Genomic DNA, 28,000 nt, shown 5'->3' on the forward strand with positions numbered 1-28,000 from the left:
AATCATAGGAAAGCAGAACAGCATAAAATGAAGGAGAAGAAATACATTCCACAGATGATGATGATAACAAAAGGGAAAAAAACCCCACGAAATCCAAATGCATGACATTTAGAGTTAATTAGTTCAGTGCAATTTTACCCTTCAGATACTCATCAGAGATTGCATGAGTCAAAAATCAAGGGAACAGTAGAGGTGTACTAATAATTATTTTGTACTTAATGAGATTAATACTACCACTGATTCTTCCTTTCCTCTTTTACCCCCACCTTATGTAATACCTTTACAGTAGGATAGCCAACCATCCTGGTTTCCCCAAGACTTTCCCAGTTTAAGCAGTAACAGTCCCATATCCTGAGAAACCCCTCAGTTTCAGGCAAACTGAGATGGCTGCCCAACCTATTTACAGCCTATCACACAAAAATAGTATTTTCCCTTATCACAGTAACAACTCAAAGAGCTAAAGCAATGGGGCTTAGGAAATCTGGGAGAAGTGATAATTTTTAAAAAAAAGAATCATGAGAGCTAATATGTTCATGCCTTACCTTTATAAGAGAAAAATGTCAGGTTGATTAATGTCAAAATTGTAATACAATGAGTTGGCATTTTAAGTTGCTACAAACAGGATATTTGGAATTTAGAATAAGCCTCAATTATGAATCATGACACAAATAACCAACTTTTGATTTTGAAACTTAGATAATAAATGTAATAGTTTGCTTTTGCAGGTATTGTTTTTTTAAACCTGGTTAGCCAGTAAGTTTATTGTTTTATCTGAAAAATCATCCTAAAACATTGTTTGTTTTAGCTCTCAGAGGCTGCTCCTGAGCTCTGAGGAAGCTTCCCTTCTTTTGAGCTACCTGATCTTTCTTCTGGGCATGGGACATTTTGGGATGTTTCCACCTGTTGTTTTTAACTTCTTTCTTGGGCATCTCATAGTTTGGGTTCTGTTGGATAGCAACATGAGCTTTTGTTTTTGTTTTATTTATTTATTTATTTGAGACAGGGTCTCGCTCTGTCACCCAGGCTGGAGTAAAGTGGCATGATCTTGGCTCACTGCAGGCTCAACCTCCTGGGCTCAAGTGATCCTCCCACCTCAGCTCCCTGAGTAGCTGGAACAACAGGTGCACACCACCACGCCTGGGTAATTTTTATAAATTTTTTTGCAGAAACAGGGTTTTGCCATGTTGTCCAGGCTGATCTCGTACTCCTGGGCTCGAGCAGTTCACCCACCTCAGTCTCCAAAGTGCTGGGACTGTGAGCCACCGTGCCCAGCCAATATGAGTTCTCTTGTTTATCTCCTCCATCAGGTCTGAAGTTATGCTCTTCTTCATGAATGGAAAGAACCATTTCTTGTAAGCATCTTCATCTGCTTCCATTAGGTAATGCATGTAATCTGCATCCTTCTGACCCATGATGTGTTTCCTATGCACTTCTGCATTCAATTCCTTGCTTTCAGAATCACAAACATTGTCTGGTACTATGAGGGACAGAACAGCCTTCATCAACAACTCCCTTCAAGGCCCCAAAAACTTTATTGCCAGTGATGGTTCTGGCAAGGCCTACATCCAAATAGCAGGTGAAGGCACCAGGCTGACCATCAATGCTTTCCATATCGCATTAATCTCCAGTCATCTCCACTTGGCCTTCATAGATCTTGTCCATGCCAAACCTACCGAGAAGCCTGTGGGCCAGTGGCAGGCCAGTAGAATGTGCTGCAGCATAATTTGTCAGGCCAACCTTCACACTTTATTTTGGTAGTTCATGTACCATGTACATATGCTGCACAGACTACCCCTTCTATATGGGCATAAGCAATCTGACAAATGATATCTCTGTTTGTTACACAGACTATCACCCTGTATTTGAGTGTGTTGTATTTATTTTTATCCTGTATCACTGAGCGTTTTTGAGCATAGTAGTCAGTTCTACCCTCTTGTCGTCTCCTAAATTTCACTTGGTATCTCTTAAATAGGCCTTATTCTTAACAACTTTAACAAACTCCATTCTGCAGAACAAAGACCCTCATCCACGGTTTAACACAGACCTGCAGGCCCAGCAATGCCGGGCAGAGAAAAAGCACAGGTATTTTTCGAAATACTTAATATCTGTTGCATTAATGTAATCCTTAGAATAACTTAAGGAGAATATTATTATTCTCAACTGCCCATATCCTCAACTGCCCATTTTACAGTTGAGGAAAATGAGGCATAGAGAGGTTAATTGCCCAGGATCACTCAGCCAGTAAAGTGTCAAATGTGGGAATCACGTTCTGGCAGTATGGCTCTCAAGCCTGTGCTTTAAAACATGTTTCCACAATGCTCATTAAAAGTTCAAAAAGTTAAGTTCCAGTGCATTTATTGTTATCTAGAGGAAGCTGAGAGGAAGCTATCTTCTTTCATTCTCCCTTTGTATCAGTCACATTTTAATTTGAGAACAGTCTAAGATAGGTGGGAAAGTCATATTGCCCAGTGGGTGGTCAGGACGGAAATACTGAAATGTTGAAATGTAAACAAATGATTAAAGTTTGAAAAAAAAAAAAGATTTGTAACATGTCGAAAAGTAAAGCTTGGGACTGGTGTTACAAACAATAGTCAAGTGAAGGATCACTGAATAGAAAATGGCAATGAGATGTTCTCAACTTGAAGAGGGAATAAAAAGCAAATAGTATAGCTTTTTAAACTGCAGCAGGAGCGTTTTCAATGAGCTATGATCACTGTTTCTCCTTCCTGAGAAGAAAGGAAAGAGTGAAGAGGCAGATAGGGTTTTATTTCAGCATATTCCCCTGAACCAAGTACATCTAAGTTTTCAAATGAGATTAAATTATCTGGGGAAATACATTCTTGATACCACCTGGACATCTCAGAGTCACAGCATATTTTTTCAGAACAATATGACCTTTCTAATTCTGATACCTCAGTTAATAATATATTCCCTTAGCAACAGTGAGATTCGGCAGGTATCTATAGACTGGAGAAATAAAGACAGAACTTTTATACTCTATACTTTTTCCTCACTTAATCTTATGTGTGGAGAATACGAAAAATGATGCATTAATAATGAATTAGGGTGTAAAATAAATTCCACTCTTGGAAACACTTAAGTAACAAATGCTAATATATTTTTACAAAGGAAGTCAAAAGTTTCTTTTAAAGGATCTCACATCTGATCAGATTTCTTTATGTAATTAAAAGAAATAGTCTCTTTGTTCCTATATGTCTTGTAAGCCAGGGACTTGGAAAGGCCCTGGGGAGAGAGCCCTTATGTTAACAGAAAAAGTTTAATCCTGGTAGTAAAACTAGAAGTCAGATACCCAGAGTCAGATTAGTGACAAGGGGTTCACAAGAGAGTGTCACAATTGTCCAAGGAAGGAGCTGGGGCCAGGATGTTAATGACTCAGCTTCTGAGTTTCCTGAGGACAAATGAGTGCTTGAGGAAATTTGGCACTCTTCTGACCTGGGCAAGTACATCCTACTGCACCCCTGATTGTATAAACTCAAGTCAGGGTGTGCTTTTGTGAAGGTCAGGAAGGTGCATAACTCACAACCCACTAGCTGATTCATGTCCCTTAACCAAATTAATGGAATGCTTGCTTCTACCACTAAACACATCTGAGTATCTCAGTTCTGCTGACATAATAATAACCCATGGGGTCTCAGGCTGCTATAATAGGTTATACATTTATGCATATACAATATTCCCTGCTCCTCAATGATTTATAAAAATATATGACGAAGAACATACTTTTTTGGCCATGATTATATGAGATCCATCCTCTTCATTTGCTCTTACATAAGAAATATTTCAATGTAACCTCAAATTTTCTCAATTGTCAGGGAAATAATGTAAAATGAATACTTTCTACAATTGCCAGGGAATTATAAAGAATCATTATTTTGAAAGCTTACAGAGCCAAAGGAGACCAGTTTTATTTTTAATGAAATAAAAATTGTGGTCTAGAGCATTTGTGCTAAGATGAACAAAAGACTGATTTCCCATTAGAGTTGGTTAATTTTATGATTGAAATTGGGGTTGCAAATGTTCAATGTTTGACTTTGGTTTTGACTACTTGGACTTCCTGATGTTGTTCTGCATCAGCAGAGCAGGGAAGGGAGCTTTAGGCACAGTCCCACCACCAGCAACAGGGGATCAGAGCCATGCTGGCTGGTTTGTGAATTACCACCTATCACAAAACCTAACATAAATGATAAGATCAAAACTATTTTACAATGGCCAAGAGCAAAAGGATGTAGCAAATTAAATTATGTCAGCTTCTTGTTGCTTTGAAATTCCTTTCATGTATTCTGAAAGATTTAGCTTTTTTTTTTAAAAGTTTCTGTGCTTAGTGCATGGTAGGTTAACATATAAGATCTACTTGTATCTTCCCTTCTTAGGTCCTGTAGAACACTATGTTGTTACTTTGCAAGAAAACGTAATATGATGGTCATTACTCCAAAATGAGTACTCATGTCGCTAATATGAAATTTATACCTCTTTCTGCCTACACAGTAACTTTCTATCCATGTACCGATAACTGTATGACTTATGACTTTGGCAATATCAGCAGCTATGACCAAGTTAGTGCATGTACGAGTAATGAAATCTACATTTGGTATTGCTGCATAGTGATCATAATAAGCCATTGATGAAAAGGCATATCTCAGTGTCACAGATTTTTTTTTTTTTTTTTTTGAGATGGAGTCTTGCTCTGTTCCCAGGTTGGAGTACAGTGACTCACTGCAACCTTCGCCTTCCAGTTTCAAGTGATTCTCATGCTTCAGCCTCCCCAGTAGGTAGGATTACAGGCACACGCCACCACACCCAGCTAATTTGTGTGTGTGTGTGTGTGTGTGTGTGTGTGTGTGTGTGTGTGTGTATATATATATATATATATATATATATATATTTTTTTTTTTTTTTTAGTAGAGACAGGATTTTACCATGTTGGCCAGGCTGGTCTCGAACTCCTGACCTTAAGTGATCTGCCTGCCTCAGCCTCCCAAAGTGTTGGGATTACAGGTGCAAGCCACCATGCCCAGCTATAGGTGTTAAAGTAAGAAACTGTGCATCTTAGAATTTGTAAAACGCTACTGTGTTCTTGATATTTCTTTTATGTAGGAAGATCTAGGTTGAAATAAGAGCTTAGAGTATTCCTTTAACCAAGGAAAACCTAGAGATGAGGGAGTATAAGCTCCATGAGTTGAGAAAGACCCATAGTTATGCATATTTTGTCTACACTGAGCGTCAGAAGAATGTTGGGATTGTAATTCAGTTCCCATCTCTTCCAACTCAGACTCAACAATTTATTCAGCCAGTTTGAGAGAAAGCTCTAATACTAGGTGAGTATGGGGAAGTCATTCTGAATTGTTTAGTTCAGTATCTCCATCTGTAAAATGAGGCTATTATTTTACATGCTCTGGGGCTGTTGGAGGCCAAATATGGTTTGAGGTAGGGCCACACTGTACTTTTGAAGTTGCAACATCTCGTTACAAATAGAACACATTATTAGTCTCCTCTTGGGCAGCCAGCTGCTCCTCTTCCCAAATCCAGCTTAATTAATCATTTCTAATTCCTATAATTGAAATAACAATTGGATTTTTTTCATTGAAGAGTCTCAAATTTTGTTTCCAGTCCATATCTCCAGGCTGAGGTTCTATACAAGTAAATTTCCAACTGGGAGTAAATGACCCCTTATGTATCTATCAGGGGTATGACACATGTTTGTTCAATAAATCCTCCTTTCGCATGGTATTTATATGTGTTTACCTTTTCACCATTGGATGTATTTTGTGAAATTTCTTATTTGAGGGATGCATTTCCAATCATCTCATGAGAGGGAGTGTCTTATTTCTTTGTTAGGTAGAGACACACACTGAAAGCGAGTGGCTGTCACCAAACAGTATACATGTGAAAAGATGATTTATTTCTGAATCACTGCAAAAGATCCTTTGGGGTTACTGTTAATCTCAATAAGATTAATGGAATCAGAAGCCATACGCTGGTCACCATGGTTACTCTGCAAATGGCAGTTAACTCAGACCTTACCAGTACCAGATCACAGTTACTAAAAAGCCTGTTATTTACTTGCCATTTAGCTAAAAAAAAAAAAAAACAAAACAAATACCTCAAGCTTTCTCTCAACATTTATGTATAAACTTAAAAGAGAAAGAGAGGAGGAAAGCATAATTTATCCCCATTTCAGTTCTTATCAAATGTTAAAGTGGAGTCTCAAAAAAGCTGGGATGAGACATCAAGATAAAAGAGCTTTTGATATTTTATAATGTTTCCCACATAAACAACTGAACTCTAAACAGAATCAAATAATTTCAGTTTGAAGAGCTATAAACAAGTGAACAAACCACATTTCTACAATATTTCTAGTATTCCTTCTCTCCTGTTTTGGGTGTGTAAGTAATCGCCTGTGAGTTCAGCCTCTTCTCATGGAGAATGACAGACTTTAGCTTAATCACAATGTTCTGAAAAACAGTCCAAAAAATGCACCTCAGTGGCCCACAAAAACAATTGTCAATTAGGGTCTGATTTGGGATGCATGTGGGAATACGAGATATCAGAGAGAATATGACTCACTCTTCCTCACCCAGGGAAGATTGAACAGATCTTAATAGCAGGCCCTTCCTAATTCTGGAAGCCCATATTGCTCTACTGCATCCATTTCCCTTATTCTTTTTAATATTTAGGAGCTTTGGCTTTTTAGTATCACACCCTACTTCAAGTTTGTAAAGAAACTTCCCAACCTGCTTTTGCTCATCACATACAATTGGTCCTTTCGTTATTTTTTTTCACTTAATTTAATCATTATTTATTCAATTTTTCTCAACCTTCAGAGAGCTTTTAAAAATTAGCCCAATTCAGAAACATTAATTTAGAACCTCTAGAGTCTTCATCAGAGGTATTAAAAAGAAATCTCAGGTGATTTGTATATGCTATCAGGGCTGAGTATTACTGTGATGAATCCCTTCAAATTCTTTTCTTTCTAGTTTTTAAATAATCTATTTCTTTATTTCCTAGCTAACCCCATAAAGTACTTGCAGGTGGTTTACAAAGATATATACAAAATAAAAAAATTTATTGAGAGTAATACTAAGAAACCAGAAATAGGAACATAATAAAGTCTGATTAGTTACACATGCTATAAATACTAATAGGTAGTTTTAGGAAGTTGAGGGGGTAGGCCTTTTATATGTATATTAACTCATTTATAAATAAAACATTAAGAAAGGAAAAATTTTAAAAGATATCCTTAAAAATGCTCGTCAATATTTGATATAATCTTTCATTATTTAGAAGAATAGGTTCATATTTTTTGGCACAATTGCTACATTCTTATTACAAATTGTAACAATAGTGAAAAGCTAAAGGAAAAATGATCAGAAATCTCACTATCTCCACATCTCCACTATTAACATTTTGGTGAAATTCCAGTAGTAGGTTGTATTACAGTTCTTACTTAGTCATTATTTCCTTCCCTGTAGGTATACTATATTTCCTTGCCCTTCTAACTTTGGGTCTGGCCAATGGAATATAAGATTTGACCTGTGCCACTGTGACTAACAGACATCAGAGGCAAGGTGACCTTCCATCAGCCCTCTTGGGTTCTTATTCTTTATCTTGGGAAGAGCCCATCTTAGAAAGGGGTTGTTCTGTCAGTTTATCCCAGAAATGAGATGCCCCAAGGATCCCAGCTGAGTTCTGCAGACACCAACAAAAGTCAGTCAAATCTAGAAAAGCCCAGTTTAACATAGCACCCTTCATATGGCCTTGGCTTACCTTTCTAGCTTCTAGCTTCAACTTTCTAGCTTCTAGTTTCATCTCTTGCTGCCCTCCCTCTTCCCTCCAATTCTGATATGGGCTTTTTAATTTCTTTGATTTTCCCATACATGCTATATTTTCAGCAAGTTAGGCCTGTGACTATAGGTGGTTTCAGGTTTTGTGAGGTCTAAAATTCATAATAATTTGAGGGCCCAATTTAAGAAAAATGCAAATTACAAATACATAATTAAGTATAGGATATTTTGTATCAGACACTATCTATATCCCCCAGGCCTTACCACTTCTGTGCTTGTTGGATGACTTCTAACTGTTAGTATTTGCATCTCTTTGCTTTACAGTTTTCACCAAAGCAATGGAAGGTCACTCCGCCCATCAGGGAAGGTAAAATATAAAAGGAAAATAACACACTCAGGGGCAGACCTGAGCCAATGACTGACAGGAGTTGGAGTATAAATACCCCAGCTCCCTTTCTCCTCAGGTTGTTACCATACTGATTCTCAGAATTTTTAAGAAAGATTGAGCTCTGGTTATGCATAATGGTAGCTGGCTTGAACACACACCTTTTATTGGCAGTCTTCCCTCTCACAGCCCACTTACCCTCCTGCTATGGGTATTTCTTGCATGTCCCACATAAACTACTTGTGTGCAAACTCCTGTCTCAGAGCCTGCTCTGGGGGAATTACTAAGACACTAAGAGGGGATTTGTCTTAGTAAGGGGCCCAAAGTTTAGCTGTGTTCTGGAGCTGGCAGTATGGCTGAAAAGCACTGATTATGAAATAATTTCATCCTTTTTTCAAAGAGCCAGTTTATGGGTATACCACTAAACTTAAGCTTCATTAGTTTTGCAAGAAATCACCTGTAGCCATCACATGTACCATCTGTCTAAAACACATTTATGGCTTCTGTGTCAGGCCCTCTCAGTCTCTTCCATCTTCCTCTGGGTTAGCTGCCACTCATGCGGGCCCACTTATGCCTTGTACGTCGCTCAGTATAACTTTTTCACTTATTCACATCCCCCCTTGACTATAGGTACCATGAGGACAGAGACCTCAACTGTGCATTCATCATTTAGTCTCCAGCATTCAGCAAAATACATGGCACATAGAAGGTACTCAAACAGTAATGTAGAATTAGAGATTGAATAACGAGTGAATGATAGACTGAATACGGCAAAAATGCCTGACTCAGAATATAAGCACAAAATAAAAGAAGAATTACCATCTTATATAATGCCAGTGCCCCAATGCATCCCTTTTAGGATGTGTTGCTGGCAGCTTCTTCCACAGAACCTTTTATACCCTGACATTGTCCACAGTAAGGGAAGGCAACTCTTCACCCCATCACAGTCTGCAAAGGACATCTGCATGACTGGCTATTCATCCCAGTCTGGAGAAGTCACCTTTTCCTTTCTGATCTAGCACCAATAGTTAGGATGAGGATACCTTAGGAGTGACTTAGCACCTTGACATTGTGGAAGAGCTGCTTTGGAAGGGCCCCAGTCCATCACCTTCATTTTGGAGATGACAAAGCTGAAACTCCAAATGTGAGTGACTGAGATGGCTCAACCACTTAGTGGCCAGTGTGGGTCTATATCCCAGGGCTCCTGTGAATGCTCATCCTCAATGTGCTGTCTGCTTGCACAAGAGGGAAAGTGCCTACATTGTGTTGAATGTGGAACTTGGTAAGAAATTCATATGTTTGATTATCTTTTAAAGTAGAAAATAATATATCTCTTGGGGAAACCAAAAATGCTTGAATCTGCATAGATCTAGGAGTGTCAATTCAGCTGCATGTGGAAGCAAGCAGAACTGGATGTTCTGGAAGGAGCTGTTTGATCCAACTCTCCGTGGTAAGTCTGTTGCAGAGAGCCAGTACTGAAAACGTATTTCGAGAGCTCAAGAAGCAGTGTTCTTGATCCACCTAGTCCTGAAACTACCTTGCACCACATCCTATTCTCCCTATTCTCCCTTAATAGGTCTAAATCTTAACTTAGACCTATTTCCATTACGCCCGTCTTATAACTTCTGATCTCCTAATTTTATAAAATGTCAAATTCTATTTTTTAAACCATATGTGTGGTAGAAACAACTGGACATTCCTTTTCTTTTTTGCAAGAAAAAAACAATAACTAGATGAAGCAAGTGTCAGGCCTCTAAGCCCAAGCCAAGCCATCGCATCCCCTGTGACTTGCACTTATACGCCCAGATGGCCTGAAGTAACTGAAGAATCACAAAAGAAGTGCAAACGCCCTGCCTCGCCTTAGCTGATGACATTCCACCACAAAAGAAGTGAAAATGGCCAGTCCTTGCCTTAAGCGATGACATTATCTTGTGAAATTCCTTTTCCTGGCTCATCCTGGCTCAAAAATCTCCCCCACTGAGCACCTTGTAACCCCTACTCCTGCCCGCCAGAGAACAACCCCCCTTTGACTGTAATTTTCCTTTTCCTACCCAAATCCTATAAAATGGACCCACCCTTATCTCCCTTCGCTGACTCTCTTTTTGGACTCAGCCCGCCTGCACCCAGGTGAAATAAACAGCCGTGTTGCTCACACAAAGCCTGTTTGGTGGTCTCTTCACACAGACGCGCATGACAGCAAGGATCACCCTTCTGGACAACAAAGGGAGAGGAATGAAAGTCTGACCTGGGAAAAGGTAAGACGTTCCTCAGCTCAAGGATGCCTGGGTGATGCTTTCACAGGGCAAGTCCAAAGTCATGTTGTTAGAAATAAGTATCCTTTTCTCAAATTAGACAAGATTTATATTGTCCTGGGGGAATTAGTGATCTTTGGCAAGATATGCTTCCTTCTTAGGTTAATGGTAAGGCAATCAGGCTTGCTGAAGGGGAAGCTAAACTTAGAATCCAGTACCTACTTGCCCTCACTTAGGAAGCAGAACCTTCTCCTCCCACTTTGTAGTCCTTGTGGGTGACAAGAGACGCTTCACACATATTCAACCAAAGCCTGAACATCGAGGTTTGTGAGATATTAAGACAGGACCAAGGAGGAAGAAACTTCTTTCTTCCAAGGAGAAGGAGAGGGACTATGAGTGTGGATTTTGTGGAACTTTGAGATGAAATCTTCAGGAAAAGGAGAAGAAGGTATTAAGAGAAGAAGAGAACCAAAGGAGAAAACTCGCTCAGGCCTTTTGAAGCCCAGGACTGTGAAGCCTCTTTTCTAGGCAGGGAACTGGATATAGTGATACCTTCTCTTCCTCCAACACTAAACTCTTTTGAGATCTCACTGTCAGGAAAGATTGTGAAAGACTTCAAAGTGGGCAGAAAAGGTGACTGGGGGCCCTGTTCAGCACACCTTTCCAGGTTATCTCTGCTTTTCATCATCTTTGAGCTATTTTATAGCTCTGTAGATGGTAGAAAACCAATAATAATACAAGTTCTTGCAAATAGAAAGAAATGCCAATAAATTGTGTTTGGCGGAATGCATCTGATTCTCGCTCCATGGGTATTAACCCATTTTGTAACTTGTTTCTGCATTCCTGATTGCCTGTGTGTGTGCATTCACTGAATATCCCCTTGAGCCTATGCAACATCTTACTGGTCCCGTCTTTAAGTCCAGAGTTAAATAATATCTTTTACATGTGTTTATTTTACATTTGGATAAAAGCTGTGGTTCTATCATATATATATGGTTATATAAATTAACCATAACAACTTAACAATACAATTGATAAGGAAGGCATGTGCTTGGAATGACTAGGCAACATGTCCATGAGAAAGGATGGTAAGCACTGTGACCACAGCAGATACCCAACCTGCAGCATGCATAAAGACCCACTGGGGAGCAGCAGTGAGAAACACTCCTGGCATGAAAGGCAGACTGGAGGCCTTAAATATCCTGTTAAGTTAGCAAGGAACACCTTCTGAGATGAGGAAGATCCCTGACTTGCTAACCCACATATGCAATATTGGTCACTCTAGTGGGAGTCAGTGTGGTGCAATAATCATAAATATATAATGATTATATGTATAATATGTAAATTCAGACATATAACAATAAAGAATTAGTAATATAACAGTGGCTTCATTTATTAAACCCTTACTTTGTGCCAGGCCCTATGCTAAGTGCTTTACCTTTATTATTTCATTTAATTCTTACAACATCCCTTTAAAATAGGAACCATTGTTTTCCCCATTTTGCAGCTGAAGAAAGTGCAAAATAAAGACTTATAAGGGTAAGTTAGCCGACACTCAGATAACATATAACAGAACTGGAATACAAACCTTTCCAATGGAGTAGGAGCTCAAAGTCCTGGGTTCCAGTTTTTGTACCTAATTAGGAAAACCAAGACTATTTTCTCAGCTTTTCTGAACTTCTGCTTCTTCTTCTATGAGAGGCAAGAATGAAACCTACACATTTTCCTGCCAAAATTTCTTGAGGATCAAATGAAAAATGTTCATGGAAGAGTTTTCAAAACCACAGAGCCACTATATGACTGGAAGGTATCAATACTACTGGTAAGCTGATATTATTAATTATTTACATGGTATTGATATATTATCTCAAAACCACTCTGTAAACAACACTCACTGTGATTTTCCTTGCTGTTTTGAAACCTTTAATTAGAAAAGGTTAAAGTGGAAAACAAAAGCAAAATACTGTCCGATTCTATTTCCCTTCAACAAATGCATTGTCAGGCATCAAGAAAGATATGGTCTCTGCTCTCAGGGAGCTTGCAGTCTAGCTCCACACCAAGATCTTGCAGATATACTTAAATCAGCAAGTGTTTGTTAAACAACCATGCACAAGACACTGGTGTCTACACCATATGGTGTTGCTTTTCAACTTTAGCAGGCATTAGAATCACCTGGAAAGTTTGCTAAAACCCACTCCTGCGCTCCACCCCTAGATCGTTTAATTCAGGAGGTCTGGGGTGGGGTCTGAGATCCTGCTTTCCCAGCAAGCACCAGGAATGGGAGGGGGAGGAATGAGGAACAGGGACTGGGCCTCTGGGAAGTGGAGAGGTGGGAGTTTAGGCTTGTACAATTCTTTCTGCCCCCTTTTATGACCCTGGGTTGTGTCCTTTGTGATCTGCCTCCCCTGCCCCCACCAGCCCCCATCTCTTTCTTTTTTCCTGAACACACAGTCACATCCAGGTTCTGTGAGAGGCAGGTTTTTCTTTTTTCTTACTTGCCACACCAACATGGCACAAGTATACATATGTAACAAACCTGCACGTTATGCACATGTACCCTAGAACTTAAAGTATAATAATAATAAATAAATTAAAAAAAATAAAATAAAATAAATCTCACCATCTTCAAATGTTTAAATTATAAAATATATTAATTACCTATAAAACCTTAAAAAAAAAAAAAAAGAAAGAAAGATGAAAGGTGAGTAATGCATTTTCTTTATGACTCCCTTACTGTTTGTTGATGATGTTGGGCTCAGAAAGTCAGTAGCTTTCAAGCATTAAAAAAAATCATGGGTCTTTAAATATTCATAAGTGAGCTTGAACCTCCATGTCAGGAAAATGCCTGGACTGAAGCAGAGGACCATGGGTACTTGAATGGGGCTGCGGTCTCTGGGTGAAGAGCTGGGGGCCTTTCAAAAGGGCTGAGGGGTGAAGGCTGGTCGGGGGGCACCATGCTTGGTAATGGCAGTGGGAACCTGTGGTGCAGCGAAGGGAGGGAGGGTCTGCGCATTGGTCCTGGGGCCTGCATCAGTGCTTCAGCTTTCTGACTTTAGCTCTGACCGTCCTGGGGTAAAGTGAGAGAAAGGGGGTGGGATGTAGGTAAGGGGCCTCCCAGCCAGCTCTGTATCTTGGGGAAAGGGGAGGGGAGAAAGGAGTAAAGGAAAATGATATGCAGGAAGGCAAGGAAAGATTATCCTCAGGGCCCAGTAATGGACTTCATTGAGGACTGTTGTCCCTTTCCTAGGCCTTGGGTTTTGGTAAAACAGATTTGGAAGAGCCAGAACTGTCTGTTTTCTTTCAACACTACATTTGCCTTTATGACCCCTCTCATTAAATGTTTCCAAAGCATTTTTTTATTGATTGTCATAAAAATCACTATAAAATCCTCTCTCTCTCTCTCTCTCACACACACACACACACACACATACACACACACACACTCACTAACCTTTAAAATGACATTGTTTTTCAAATGAGCCAGAGCAAAGAGGTTTTGTCATTGTAGAGAACTCTGGCCTCAGGAAACCAAGAAATGAGAAAAGGCCAAGCTCCACAGTTGCCATTTGCCCTTGGTTGTAGAGAGTAATTGCTCTTCAGTCTTTCACAGCTCACATCAAATAATGCATCCTGTAATGGGTTCAGCTGCAGGCTGTGCATCCAAACCATAGCACTTTTGCTTATATATTTTATCACAATGGAGAAGTGGTTCATTAAACCCTATGCTCAGTTCAGAGGCTCAAAGTAAGTCCTGGTCTTACTGTGCCTCGGTATGGTTAGAATGATCCATGTTCACACCACATTCCTTGGAGGCTGACAAGGCCATGGTTGCGCCGTTTTGGTGGGAGCAAATTTCAGAAGTGCACCATTAAAATAAGTGAATAAGGGGCTGGGCATGGTGGCTCACGCCTGTAATCCCAGCACTTTGGGAGGCCGAGGTGGGCAGATCACTTGAGGTCAGGAGTTCGAGACCAGCCTGGCCAACATGGCGAAACCCTGTCTCTACTAAAAATACAAAAAATAGCTGGGCATGGTGGTGCATGCCTGTAGTCCCAGTTACTGGGGAAGCTGAGGCAGGAGAATTGCTTGAACCCCAGAGGTGGAGGTTACAGTGAGTGGAGATCACGCCACTATACTCCAGCCTAGGTGACAGAGCAAGACTCCTTCTCAAAAAAAAAAAAAAAAAAAAAAGTAAAGAAGTCAACCTACAACTGATGCCTAAGAGCAATACATGAAGTAAAAGCTGTAAAAAGATGTATCTCATGCATATATTACCATCCATTCTTGAAGTATACAGGTATCCTTCTGTTACTGCTTTAGAAGAAACTGTCCAATATTACTGGGCTTGAGAAGAACATATTAACTAGTAATGATCATATGTCAAAACAAAATAAAAACAAAGTAACTTCTAAGGAAGCACACACACACACAGAAAGAAAGAGAGAGAAAGAGAGAGAGAGCAAGCACATAGAGTACTTTTGTACCAGTAGAAGCATTTTTGTCTCTTGACCACTGTTTTCAAGGTGTGCTTGTCATTTGTTTGCTCTTGAATATGTTTTTCGCCCTCCCTGTGCTGTGTCCTGTATGGTAAGAGGCTGACCCTTGCAGTCTGTGTTTTCCTGGCTGTCTTGCCAGTTGGTTTCTGATGGGAGACACTGGCAGGAGACTGGACAGAAGGAGGAGGGGTGAAGCTGAGTGTTTCTCCCTGGCTTTCAGCAGCTTCTCTAGGAGGGGCAACAGCTCTATTGTTCCACTTCTGCTGGGTGGCTGCCCCAGCCTGTGGGCTCAAGGAACACCACAAACATCTGGGCTGCTTTATTGCTCCAACTGTTCTGCAAGCTTCATCTGCCACAACGACGTGAAATGGAAAAACAGTAAATAATAAAGTTAATGTAACTATCAGCTTTCCTAGCTGTCTACTAGGTTGCAGTATGTCTTAGCAAAGGCTACTATAATAAAACACCATAGACTGGGTGGCTTAAGCAACAGACATTTATTTCTCTCAGTTTGGAGTTTGGGATTTCCAAGATCAGGGTAAGGCTGATTCAGTTCCTGGTGAGGGACCTCTCTCTGGTGCAGAGAGATTTCTCTTGTGTCTCTTCCTATAAGGGCACTAATCCCACAGTGGTGTGTGTGTGTGTGTGTGTGTGGTGGGGGCACCCACATGACCTGGTTTAAAACTAATTACCTCTCAGAGGCTTGACCTCCAAATACCATCACCCTGGGGACTGGGGCTTCAACGTATGCACTTGATAGGTGGGGACACAAAAACCTGCATTCATTTTCAAGTTTCGGGTTCACTAAGAGGGAAATATGAATTTGGGGAGTTTCCTGTAGTGTCTGAAATTCTTCCACTGCTTTTCTTGCCTAGCACTAACTTTTACAAAGATTCAATGGTCATATACTGTACATTTTTCAGTTTGTGTTTCTGCTAAAGTTTGTTTTTTTTTCTTTTTTCCCTGAGAAAAAGAGCTTTCAAAACCAGAAATCCTTTTTTCTTTCATCAAAAGTCTGCCTTCAAGGAGGCTTTAGGCACAAATTCTTCAGTGACATTTTGAAGTCAAAAGTACCTTTGCCAGAGACAGCCACAGTTCTCCAGGGGGTCCTTCTATTTTTATATGAGAAGAAACAATTTTTGGTCACAATTAAGTATTTCAAACTCAAAATAAGTATTTTACCCCAGAATTTAATATTCCTTTTCATTCATGCATAGTTTTTCAGCTACACTGAGTATTAGCATTCTCTGGGTATGTCACATGCTTGAATTTTGCTGGGCTTTTGCCCTTGCTGTGGCTTATGCTAGAATGTTATTTGGTAGAGAAGCTAGTGACATTATCATCTTATGTTAATGCAAATGCACTGAAGATAAAGAAAGCCATGGCTACCAAATTTGGTACATGAAATTGGAGTTATATGTTTGCTCTACAAATAGGATTTTTATGAACCTCACTTTTGAAATGCTAAGTCAAGAGAGTAGAAGAGTTATGTTGCTGATATTAAAAGCTGTAACAAATTCCATGGTTATGGCTAGACATGTTATTAAATACCATAATATTCCAAATAAAAGCAGACCATGGTGAACAAATAAGAAAGAGCATCCACCATGTAGCAGAAAATAATTCAGTCGGCACAAAGCCTTTCAAAGTGGTTAGATTTAAGTTTAAATCAAATACAAATGAGATATGATAATATCCCTTCTAAGTAATTCTATTATTCACCTGATTATACATTTCTTAATTGTGTTAGAAGTCAAAGAAATTGGAAATTGAAAAGAATTCTTGGGCCACTTAATTTAGCTACCTGCCTGCATAAGATTTGCCCAATGGGTTTACTTACCAGATCAACCTAAAATAATAAGGCTGGGGGATACTTCAATAATCTGATTTAAAATGTTATTTTTATTTCCTGAAACAGATATCCAATTTTCTTGTCTTTAATTTTATCTCTGAGCAGTACCTTTTCTCATTTGGAGTCAGGAAAGAATATTTATTCTTTCTGCAGCTTTTCTCTGTGTACTGTGTCAAATTCTCCAGAAATGCTGTATCATGTTTTGTCATTTCACAATTCATTTGTTTTGCGTGTAACCAACTAAAGTTATTTCAAATATCTCAGTAAACACTACAGTTTTAGAATTTTGAATACATTGGTTTTGCTGAACAGAGTCTGTATTTTTCTACATTTACTATTATTTATTTCTTCTTTTTTTTTTTTTCATTTTACTGGAGAGTATTCACTGTGCTATGGACTGAATTTTGTATCTTCCCCCAAATTCATATGTTGAAGCCCTAATAATACCCAATGTGATGGTATATGGAGGTCAAACCTCTGGGATGTAATTAGATTTAGACAATGTCATATATGTTGCCCCCCACCACCATCGTAGTTTTAGTGCCTTTATAAGAAGAGGCATAAATCTCCCACTGTCTCTCTACCACGTGAGAATGCAAGAAGGCCTTTCTCTGCAAACCAGGAAGATAGCGCTCGCCAGGAACTCACGCAGCAGGCACCTTGATCTTGGACTTCCCAGACTCCAAACTGAGAGAAATAAATGTCTGTTGCTGAAGCCACCCAGTCTATGGTATTTTGTTACAGCAGCCTGAGATGACTAAGACATACTGCATAGTAGCTGCAACTTAGTATGCAGCTTTCGGTGTTCTCAGAGCTCACAACATATATCCATTTAGCTGAAATTAATCTTTCTAAAGTTGACACATTATGATGGGAAAAACTCTAGCTATATTAACTCTCTAGGCAGAGACAGATCACCTGCAGTCAGAAAGGTCTTGCTTCCCATCTGCAAAGACCATCCAGGCCATGATGTCCTTTTGTCTGACATGCTGCCTGCTGCTTTAAAAAGCAAATCACCCCAGAGAAAGCAAGAAGCAGCAAATGTCTAATGGATTCACATGAGATACAGATTAAAGCAACCCTTTCTTAAGGAAGAATGGCTACTAAAAGTCAAATATTTATTATTTTTATTTTCCCATTCTACAGAAGCAAAGAGATGATGATATTACTCAAGCCATTCTGGTTGCTTAGAAAATACCACTATTCAAATCTTGCTAAGTCACCAACACATTTCCAATTCCTCCTCCCTGTTAGTACCTCTGCATTCCACCACCAACCTTCCTTTGACACTGTCATTTGGGATGGATTTGTTTCTGCTCAGTGAGGTCCATTGTGATGAAAGCTGTCTGGTTTATTTGAGTGGGTATAGGCTAAATGTACCAGTATTGATTTTGGCCACATTCTTGTGTTTGAAAAACTCAAGCAATGGGTTTCCATCTGATAATTCTAACACAGTAGTTCTTGAGTGGGGGTGATTTTGTTCCCCAGTGACATCTGGGGAACAAAACTGTCTGGAAACAGTTTTTGTTGTGATGACTGAGGGAAGGAGAGGCTATTGGCATGTCATAGATAGAGGCCAGAGATGCTATTAAATATCATTCTGTGCACAGGACATCTGTCTTTCTTTCCCAACAAATGTCCATAGTGTCACAGTTAAGAAACTCAGTTGTAACAGAACCAAGGTTTTTCTTTTCTTAGATAATCATGTATCCAGGGAGCTGTGGTTCACCTTGGTATGAAGTAGTACAGTTTAATGAGCACTGTTTAATACTAAATGCATCCAAGAAAATCAGATTTTTATTCAATTTCTTCTTCCTCCTCTCACCCTAAAATTGATGCATTAGTTGCCTGAGTTTCTTCTTCCTCATTAGAATAACAATAGCTACCATTTATTCAGCAGCACTTACTATGTACTAGGAACTTTTCTAAGAATTTTACATATTTGGTTTCAATGAGACATATTTGTTCTCGACAATAGCCCTATGAGATGGGACTAATGTTATCATTATTTTACTGTTTAGTAAAATAAGGAACAAGAAGTTTAAACATCTTGTGTAAAATTGCAAGCCAGTGAATGGAAGTGTGGGGCACAAACCTAGGGAATCTGGTTCCAATGTCAGCATCCTTTACTTCTAGGCTAATGTTCAGTTCAGAGAATTAGATACTCTTCCTCTCTCTCTTTTATATATTTTTTCCACCTTCCTTTACAAAATTTCTATTGGCTACAAAGAATCTGTCTACCATCAGAATGCTTAAAGGAACAGGAAAAAAAAAAGAAGGGTGCTAGATAACCCATTTACTAGAAATTAAAATATTTGTAAGTTAGAAACCTGGTGATGTATACAGACTTCATATATATACTCCCTGCCCCACACCCCCTCCTTCCCATACTTTCTCATGGTGGAGTCAGTTTTCAGGGTGATATACTTTGTAGCACACCACTTATACCTCCTCACTTTTGCCAACTCAGGCTGAACACTCACACCATCTTCCTAGAAATATTTCATGCTACTCCTCTGTTCTCTCTCTTAATCACTCTTCCTCATACAATCCCAGCTCATCATCTGGGCACATTTTTCTATGTTCTCTGCCTTGAATACTATCTCTTTCTTTCCTTTTCTTTCCTATCTTTTTTTTTTTTTTTTTGAGATGGAGTCTTGCTTTGTCACCCAGGCTGGAGTGGAGTGCAGTGGCGTGATCTCGGCTCACTGCAACCTCTGCCTCCTGGGTTCAAGAGATTCTCATGCTTCAGCCCCCTGTGTAGCTGGGATCATAGGTGCGCACCACCACACCTGGCTAGTTTTTGTATTTTTAGTAGAGATGAGGTTTCATCACATTGGCCAGGCTGGTTCCTTCTTTTTTACAAATTCAAAATCTGTCCATCTTTCAACTTCCAGCTCAAGTTCCACCTTGTTCAAGTGCTGTTTCCCATCTTCTTGGCATCTCTGCTGCCCATTTGGCTCTTAATTCGAAAGAATATTATTTTGTATTACTATAAAAGCATTATATATGAGTATTTTTTAAATTTCTGAGTTATGGAGTTAGATTCTTCAAAATAGGGAGACTTGCTTGTGGTCTCTCAAGTATTTAACAGTGCCCAATAAGTATTTAGTTTTTTTGTGTGTGGTTTTTTTTTTTTTTTTTGAGACGGAGTCTTGCTCTGTAGCCCGGGCTGGAGTGCAGTGGCCGGATCTCAGCTCACTGCAAGCTCCGCCTCCCGGGTTTACGCCATTCTCCTGCCTCAGCCTCCGGAGTAGCTGGGACTACAGGCGCCCGCCACCTCGCCCGGCTAGTTTTTTGTATTTTTAGTCGAGACGGGGTTTCACGGTGTTAGCCAGGATGGTCTCGATCTCCTGACCTCGTGATCCGCCGTCTCGGCCTCCCAAAGTGCTGGGATTACAGGCTTGAGCCACCGCGCCCGGCCAGTATTTAGTTTATAATTGAAAAAATGAATGAATGAATGAGTACAGTTTGGTGAAAATGAACCATTCTAGCTCTGAAATAAAATTTACATATCTGAATAAATTAAAGCTTAAATAAATTTAACAATACCTTTGCCTCTCCCCAGTTTTGATACTATTGCAATATCTAGTAGGTACAAACAACATGGAACTTTCAGTATAGGTCAACGGATGTTGTGTTAAAAAGAAAGGAAAGTGACCACACAAAAACATCATCTTCAGGCATTTATTAGCACAAAATATCGATTAAATTTATTTTTATTTTATTTTTTTCATAGAGGAGTCATGGTTCCTATGTGTGGGTATTCTTAGTACCTTTTGCAAGAAAGGATGTTAGTTTCATGGTGTGTATGAACACTGCTCTGGAGAAAAGCTGCTGTCATTTTACTGATACATACAAACACACACACACATGCACACACACACACCCTACTGTGTACTGTGACTTCCTCTCCCTGGCATTCGTGCCAAACCAGCTTTATATTAACATTCTTTCCTAAACTTGCCTGTATTGTAAATAAGGTGCTAAAGATGTGTTAGTAATGGTGCTAAATAAGACAAAAACCTCTTTGGGTGAAAGAAAGCAACTGTGAACTTGTGATTTAATGCTCAGTCCTGAGTGGCTTGCTCATGTCCCTCCCTGGGTTGAGTGTGCTTGTGAAGGAAGAAATCTGAATGGAACAATTCATTGCTGAATGGAGCAATTTCTGGGGACTCTGCAAGATTAGAGGCCTGGGGGAGGCAATAGGAATGCAAAACACACAAAAAAGAAAACAGCCTGATTCTAAAACCTTATTAAAATCCATGGGGCTCCTGGCATTTGAATGTGGAGACAATCAAAAAATATAGCTGGTCATTGCCATAGGATAGCTGCTTATTGCCAGCTATCCTAGAAAGGAAAGGAAAAGAAAGTTGGTCATCTTAAGACATGCCACCAATAGTTTATATTGAATAAATCTACCTACAGATAAAGGGATTTAGAGAAAGAATAATTAGCTAAAGATCCTGACAATTTTTAAGAATTTCATTTTTTTTTTTTTTTTTGAGATGGAGTCTCGCACTGTCACCTGGGCTGGAGTGCAGTGGTGCGATCTAGGCTCACTGCAACCTCTGCCTCCCGGGTTCAAGCGACTGTCCTGCCTCAGCATCCCGAGTAGCAGGGACTACAGGCGCCTGCCACCACACCTAGCTAATTTTTTGTATTTTTAGTAGAGATGGGGTTTCACTATGTTGGCCAGGCTGGTCTTGAACTCCTGACCTTGTGATCTGCCAGCCTCAGCCTCCCAAAGTGCCGGGATTACAGGCGTGAGCCACTGTGCCCGGCCAAGAATTTCATATTTTTAAGAAGCCCAGAGAACAGACTGAGTTATTTTAAAGTCCCTTGTTCCAGATGCCTTTATCTTCCTGATCCCCTAGCTATCGTCTGCCAAGGATTGGTCCTTTTCAACCTGACTGCACAATCAATCACCACCTCAGGCTGTGCAGCAGATATGACACTAACAAAGTCCCGGATGATTTGCAGAACAGGCTGTTCATGAGAAAAAGGACTGGCATAGAAAAATCGGAATTTATTTTTATTTTTACAGACATAGAGCTGATTTTGTAAGAAAATTAATTTATTTCTGATAGTGAGCAGTATAAGTAATTTGTAAGGTTGTTGAATACCTCAATGGAAGTCTAACTGATTCTCATATATCAAAAGCCACCTTTCACTTTTGACAGTCTCTGAAATAAAAATAAAAAAGCATTTGTAAGCCCATCAGTAAAAACCACAAACCTAAACTTTTAGCCTAGTGCAGCAACTCTATTTTACTTCATTAACAGCTTTTCCCAGAAATGGAGCTTGCCAGTTTAGTGCTTCTGACATCAGAAGCCCAGTTGAAAATAACATTAAGACTCAATAGAGAAAAGTTCAAGTCAGACAGTAGACTGCTATTTCTCTCTTCCAAACTGGTTTTCTTCTTCTTAGGGGCATGGTCACCAGCCAGACACCATTTTCCAGCCTCTACATAGCTCAATATGGCTATATGACTAAGTTCTGGTCAATGGAATGAGAGCAGAATAGATGGGTACTACCTTTGTCTTACTACCCTAAAAGGAAAGTGTTTGCCCTGGACTGCCTCTGTGCCCTATTTTTCATGCATGTAGCTAAGGCTACAAGCCAGCTTTCACCATGCAGATGATGTTAATATCCTGGTGAAGACTTCAGTAGCAAGCTGGAAAGAACTTGTGTCCCTGAATGATCTTGTGGACGGTCTCCTAGCTTAGTCCAGTTGTGCTGTGAAGTGAAATGGAAGGCAATGTCGTGTGTCATTTAGCCTTGTATTGTAGGGTCTTTTTATTATTGTAGCTTAGACTTTATATCATCTAATTCAGGATTCTTATATAAGCCTGTGTGAATTCAGTACATACCCTTATGTGCACTCACCTATTGCTATATTTCACACCTAGAGCAATCTTCCGTACAGATTCTTAGCCCATCAAAAAAGGCTAGAAAATACTTTTTAGACTCATCTCTTAGTAGATGATGGAATCAAGCCATTAATTAAATACCTACTTCTAAGAACAGTTGCAACTTCTAATATATACCAGTCTAGTTATTATCATTCTTGTGTCAGCAGCCGTGGCCGTCAGGTATGAGCTGACATTTCTTTCTGCAAACTCTGCATGTGAAGTTTCTGCATGATTTCTCTGTCCTTTGGGAGTGTGCACACAGAGTCACTGCACTATCAATGCATTTTCTCAGAAGCACAAATAATAAAGAACCCTGGCAGAGGGTCTTTGTCTTCCTTTGAACCTGGAATTAATGTGTGCTCGCCCATTAGCCAGCCAGGAATACCAGTTCCATTACAAATAATATAATAATAAGAAGCTCTCTAATTCGTAATGAAGGTAAAGGGGGTTTGTGAGGATGGGTGAAAGTCAGATTGATTTAGTATAACGAAATGCAGTTTTCTGACTTTCAAATACAGTATTTTCTCACACTTTAGATTAAAAAAATCTTCTAAATGTGTATAATATTCTCTTAGTTATATCACTCTAATGATTCATTGAGAAAATATTTTGTCTAATGCTTTGCTCAGTAAGAACAATGTATGTCAGTGCTAAATATTCACACATTCATTTAGCACTGCAGTTTGGATGCTGGTTTTATGGAGAATGGAAAAGAATGCAGCTCCATGTTTTTGTTGTGGCAGGAAGTCAGTAACAGTTGCTAAAGGAGCCATAGCTAGAAAGCTGAAAGCTTGGAGGACATTCAACTTCTCAAGATTTACTTGAGGAGCAGATTCACTATATCCCTAGGCAGCCTTTGCTGGTTGCTGACAAAGTGGTCCTGGTATTACGAGTTGTTTACTTTGCACCATTTCAAGAGCTCCGCTTCGAGCAAAGCAATGAGGGTCTTATAATCTGCTGGCCTTATTACATCTCCAGAGAGTTGGCCTCTGGCCAGAAAATAGAAGATCCCGTTTCTGGGATTAAATTATAAATTTCAAATCTCATAATTTTCATACTTATCCATAACCATGGGTACGAGACGATGCCATGCTGTAGTCCAATGAGAAAGAACTTCAGGATTTTAAAATTTCAAAATCTGCATAGGAACCTAGTCTTTAGTGATTGGCTGGATATTAATTTTACCTTTGGCTCTGAGATGCCCCAGATGCTCATATGCTTCCGTTGGTTCTCATGTCATACAGGTGCCATGTAGCCTAGCGCCTCATGCTTCACCCTACCACGTGTCAGTAGCTTCATGGATTACACTGTGATGAAATACTGCATGTTGTCATTTCCTCATCCCATCATTCATTGTCTCATGCAAACAAGGCCTTGCTCAGGACTGTAGAGGTAATACTTGGAACGCTGCTTGAGACTTCTGGTCCTAACCTTGCTGCTTCTTATCTCAGTTGCTCAATTGCTTGTATCTTTGCTAGAAACCGTCTAGAGTCCAAGAAAGAGAAAGCACCACAGCTGGTAAGAAGGAAGAGGTCTGGGGAGAAGAGAGGCACAGCCACATTCCTCATGAAGAGCATATTATTTCCAAGTCTGTTGGGGCGGGGGGGCTTTTGCAGCCCCATTGATATGCTGTTGTGTATCTTGACTCAGGAATGTACCCAAAGGCAAATGAGGGTATATGCTGCTGCATACACTGACTATGAGAAAAATGGTAATCATTCTAGGTGGGAAGAAGGTGACTCAGAATTGATGTGAGAAGTCCATATTTTCACTAAGAATGACTGGGGAAAGCCTAAGAAATCACTTGGTTGCATTTAGTTCCACATGGAAATGAAGTGATTCACCAATCGTCACTCTGAGCTACACTTGGTACCCGGGGGACCCTGACTCTGTCCAGTCTCCCACATTATTTTTTTCCTTTTCCTCAAGTTTGCCAAAGAATTCCATTGAGAAGAATGTCAACAGTCCCCCACAAAATGTGATTTTCCCTGCCCTTCACCCTCCACATGTGGCAGCTGACAGGCAACACAAGGCTATACCTGGATGCCCTGATGCGCGCGCCACAGGCAGAACAGAAACAGAGCGTTTCCATTATACTTACAGAGACAAAGGCACAGCAGGGATTTGCTTAAACATTAAAAAACACCCATCTTCAGGGGTGGAGAAAATAAGCGCTTCCTAGTGGGAGGGAAGTACTAGCCTATAGAATTAATAGCTTAAAAACACTGATTAGAGTTTCCTGCTCTATAAAGAACAAAATTGCTAATGACACCTCTAGCCTACTGTGAGCTTTTGCCTCCTGCCTGCATAAATCACTTTCCAAAAAAAGATCTGGCTCCTGTAAGCAATTTATAAAATTCAAAAACTAAATGTAGGGTACAGAGGGTAAGAGAAGTGAGGCTGCTGCTCATAACCACCAAAGAATGAGTTTGCTTTATGACTAGTTATATTGACTGAAGACATTTAAATAAGAATCTGGCTCAAATGCCAAGGAACTGTATTATGTAGCAACATAAGGTGTTAAAATTTAAACTTCCAAATACTACTCACTGGGAAGTCCAGGCAGCTTAGTTTAAATTCATGGACATGGAGCAGGCATTACCTAAGATGGATACTGTAAGGTTATATGATTAATCACTTCATATATACCAAATAAAATAAATCATTATTTTCATAAATAGCTGATAATGTTGAAGAAAGGGAGTCAACTGGCTTGAAGAAATGCCCTTTTCCTCACTCTTTTTTTGTTCATGTGTTATCAGTGAAACTACAACTGTATATTATGTTGACTTCTATTAAAGCTATCTTAAAGTTGTCTTCTGTTATCTCCTAGGTTTTGTGTTCGGAGATGATGAAAAGTCAGGCTTCATTTAGATCCCAGCATGCTACAAGCGTTTACATTAGGCCTCAATGATTGACATGGAATGAATTCAGTAATATTCATATAAGAGGGAAGTGCCTTTCTCCTTCCCAGAGTGAGGAGACTGAGAGTATGGGGGTGTGGAGGGGAGCACAGCACACCTGCAAACCAAACCCAAGTCCTTGTTTGTTTCAGTCATGAGGGACTTAGGGAAATGAGTGACATACATTTTAAAGACCATTTCACGTTGATTATGTTCACACTGATTATTCGAAGGCCAAAATGTATTGAAGGGGTTAGTAGAGTCAGAAACACCTGGACTTGAACATCAGCTCTAGCATGTACTAGCTGGCACACCTCAAGCTTGGTTTACATTTTGAAAAAGTAGAATCAATAATACTGCCCTTTCTTTCCCAACTCTTTATTAAAAAAAAAAAAAAATTAAAGCCTGTAGACAAGTAGAAGTTGCCATACATCTAGTTTTCACTTCAGTTCCTCAGTTGTTGGCATTTTGCCACATTTGCTTTGTCTCTTTTCATATAACACTTCGCAGTGGTTGTTGATCTATTTGAAAGTAAGTTGCAGACTTGATGACCATTAAACACTTCACAAATATCTCCTAAGAACAGAAAACCGTCTCCTCCCTAAATACAGTTGTACTCAATCAACCAGGAAACTCTGACTCTGAATACCGTAACATGAATATGTACTCCATATTCGAATTTCCCCAATTATCCCAGTAATGTCTTCATACCTAACGTTTCCTTTCCCCCGCCCAGGATCCAGTTAAGGATCCACATTACATTTAGCTAGTGTCTCTGCAGTCTGTTTCAGTTTAGACTCCTCCCTAACTTTTTCATTTTTTATGATGTTAATATTTTTGAATAGTCCAAGCTAGTTGTGGCCAGTTGTAGAATGTCCCCAAATCTGAATATGTCTGTTTCCTCATAACTGGATTCAGGTTAAACAATACTACAGAATACTACAGATTTAGTGTACCGTATCTAAAATGCTGGGGAACAGAAGTGTTCATGATTTCAAATGGTTTTTTCAGATTTTGAAATATTTGCATAAATATAATGAGTTGCTTTCAGGATGGGACCCAAGTGTAAACATGAAATTCATACACACCTTATACACATAGCCTGAAGGTAATTTTATACAATATTTTAAATAATTTTTGTTCATGAAACAAAGTTTGAATCAGTTTTGATTATGACCAATCAAACGAGGTCAGGTGTGGAATTTTCCACCTGTGATGTCATGTTGGTCCTCTTTTGGATTTCAGAGCATTTTGAATCTTGGATTTTTGGTTTAGGGATGCTCAACCCATATATATGATGATGTTAAGCACTTCTCATGACAAACCATCACGAGGCACGTCAGGTCAGTTTGTCTCATTACTGCTGACGTTAACTCTGCTCACTTGGTTAGTATATCATCAGCCAGATTTTTCTATTGTAAAAGTACCTTCTTTTCCCTTTGTAATTAAAAACTAACCTGCGGCATGATGCTTTGAGACTGTACCTCTTATATTCTATCCTCTAGCAAACTTTTAACCAAGATGTTTTAGCATCCATTTGATGACCTCTGCCTAAATCAATGATTACAATAATGGTTGAAAAAGTATGATTTTCTATGTTTCATTTTTCCCTGTATTAGGTGACATTCTTCTGTAAAGAGGAGCTCCCCCCTTGAGTATATTTTGAATTATTACTCTTTAAGTTTAACGTGTTATAATCGAATAGTCTAATCTAATAATCTAATGTATCTGCCTTAAGAGTTGTGAGAATTAGGACAAAAAAACTCGTGACACATGCCTGGACTGCACCAGGCATTTGACAAGTGCTCTTTATTATTTATAATGCTAATTATTATTTTATTCTATGCACCAGAAGTTAAAATGTTAATTTAATGTTGTTGTAGTCGAGCACAAATTAGTCGCCAAATCTTATCTTGCTTATGGGAGAAACCACAATGGGGCTACCTTGACCAAAGAATTTCCAGATGTCCTGTAGGCCTGTGGTTAAAAGATTTCTCTCTTTCTTGGAGATCTAAATGATACATCAAGACTGACCAAATGATTCACAGCTGCTTGTTTTCCGGTTATGCCTCTGCTTCCATCTCAAGACCCACAGCATGAATAGCTCCTTTGTTGGTCTGTGCTGGAGGCTCACAAGGTTCAGATATCTCCACCAACCTGACTCTTCTCTGTCTCTATGGAGGGAAGGAGGACGTTTATCTTTTCCAACGGGAGGCAGCTGCAGTTGCCGAGAAGCCATTACCTAAAGAAGGAGTCCTGGGGAAGAACAGGGAGTGGGAAGTGGAGGCAGCAGCACTACACACTGAGCTCCTTGCTAATTTTTAAATTTCTCTCTCTCTCTCTCTCTCTCTCTCTCTCTCTCTCTCTCTCGGGGTTTTTTTTTTTTTTTTTTTTT

The 28,000-nt window shown here is 39.5% G+C and overlaps 1 protein-coding gene and 1 pseudogene across 2 annotated transcripts in view; both read right to left on the reverse strand.

Annotated features, from left to right (window-relative positions):
* On the reverse strand, positions 1-27,844 carry LOC139363662 (large ribosomal subunit protein uL18-like; annotated as a pseudogene).
* The window catches only part of LOC105499424 (RAB3C, member RAS oncogene family), a 292,548-nt gene that overhangs the window by 41,066 nt on the left and 223,482 nt on the right, over positions 1-28,000 (reverse strand). The window lies entirely within an intron of this gene.

This window comes from Macaca nemestrina, chromosome 6 (genome assembly GCF_043159975.1).
Source record: "Macaca nemestrina isolate mMacNem1 chromosome 6, mMacNem.hap1, whole genome shotgun sequence".
NCBI classification, from domain to species: Eukaryota; Metazoa; Chordata; class Mammalia; order Primates; family Cercopithecidae; genus Macaca; species Macaca nemestrina.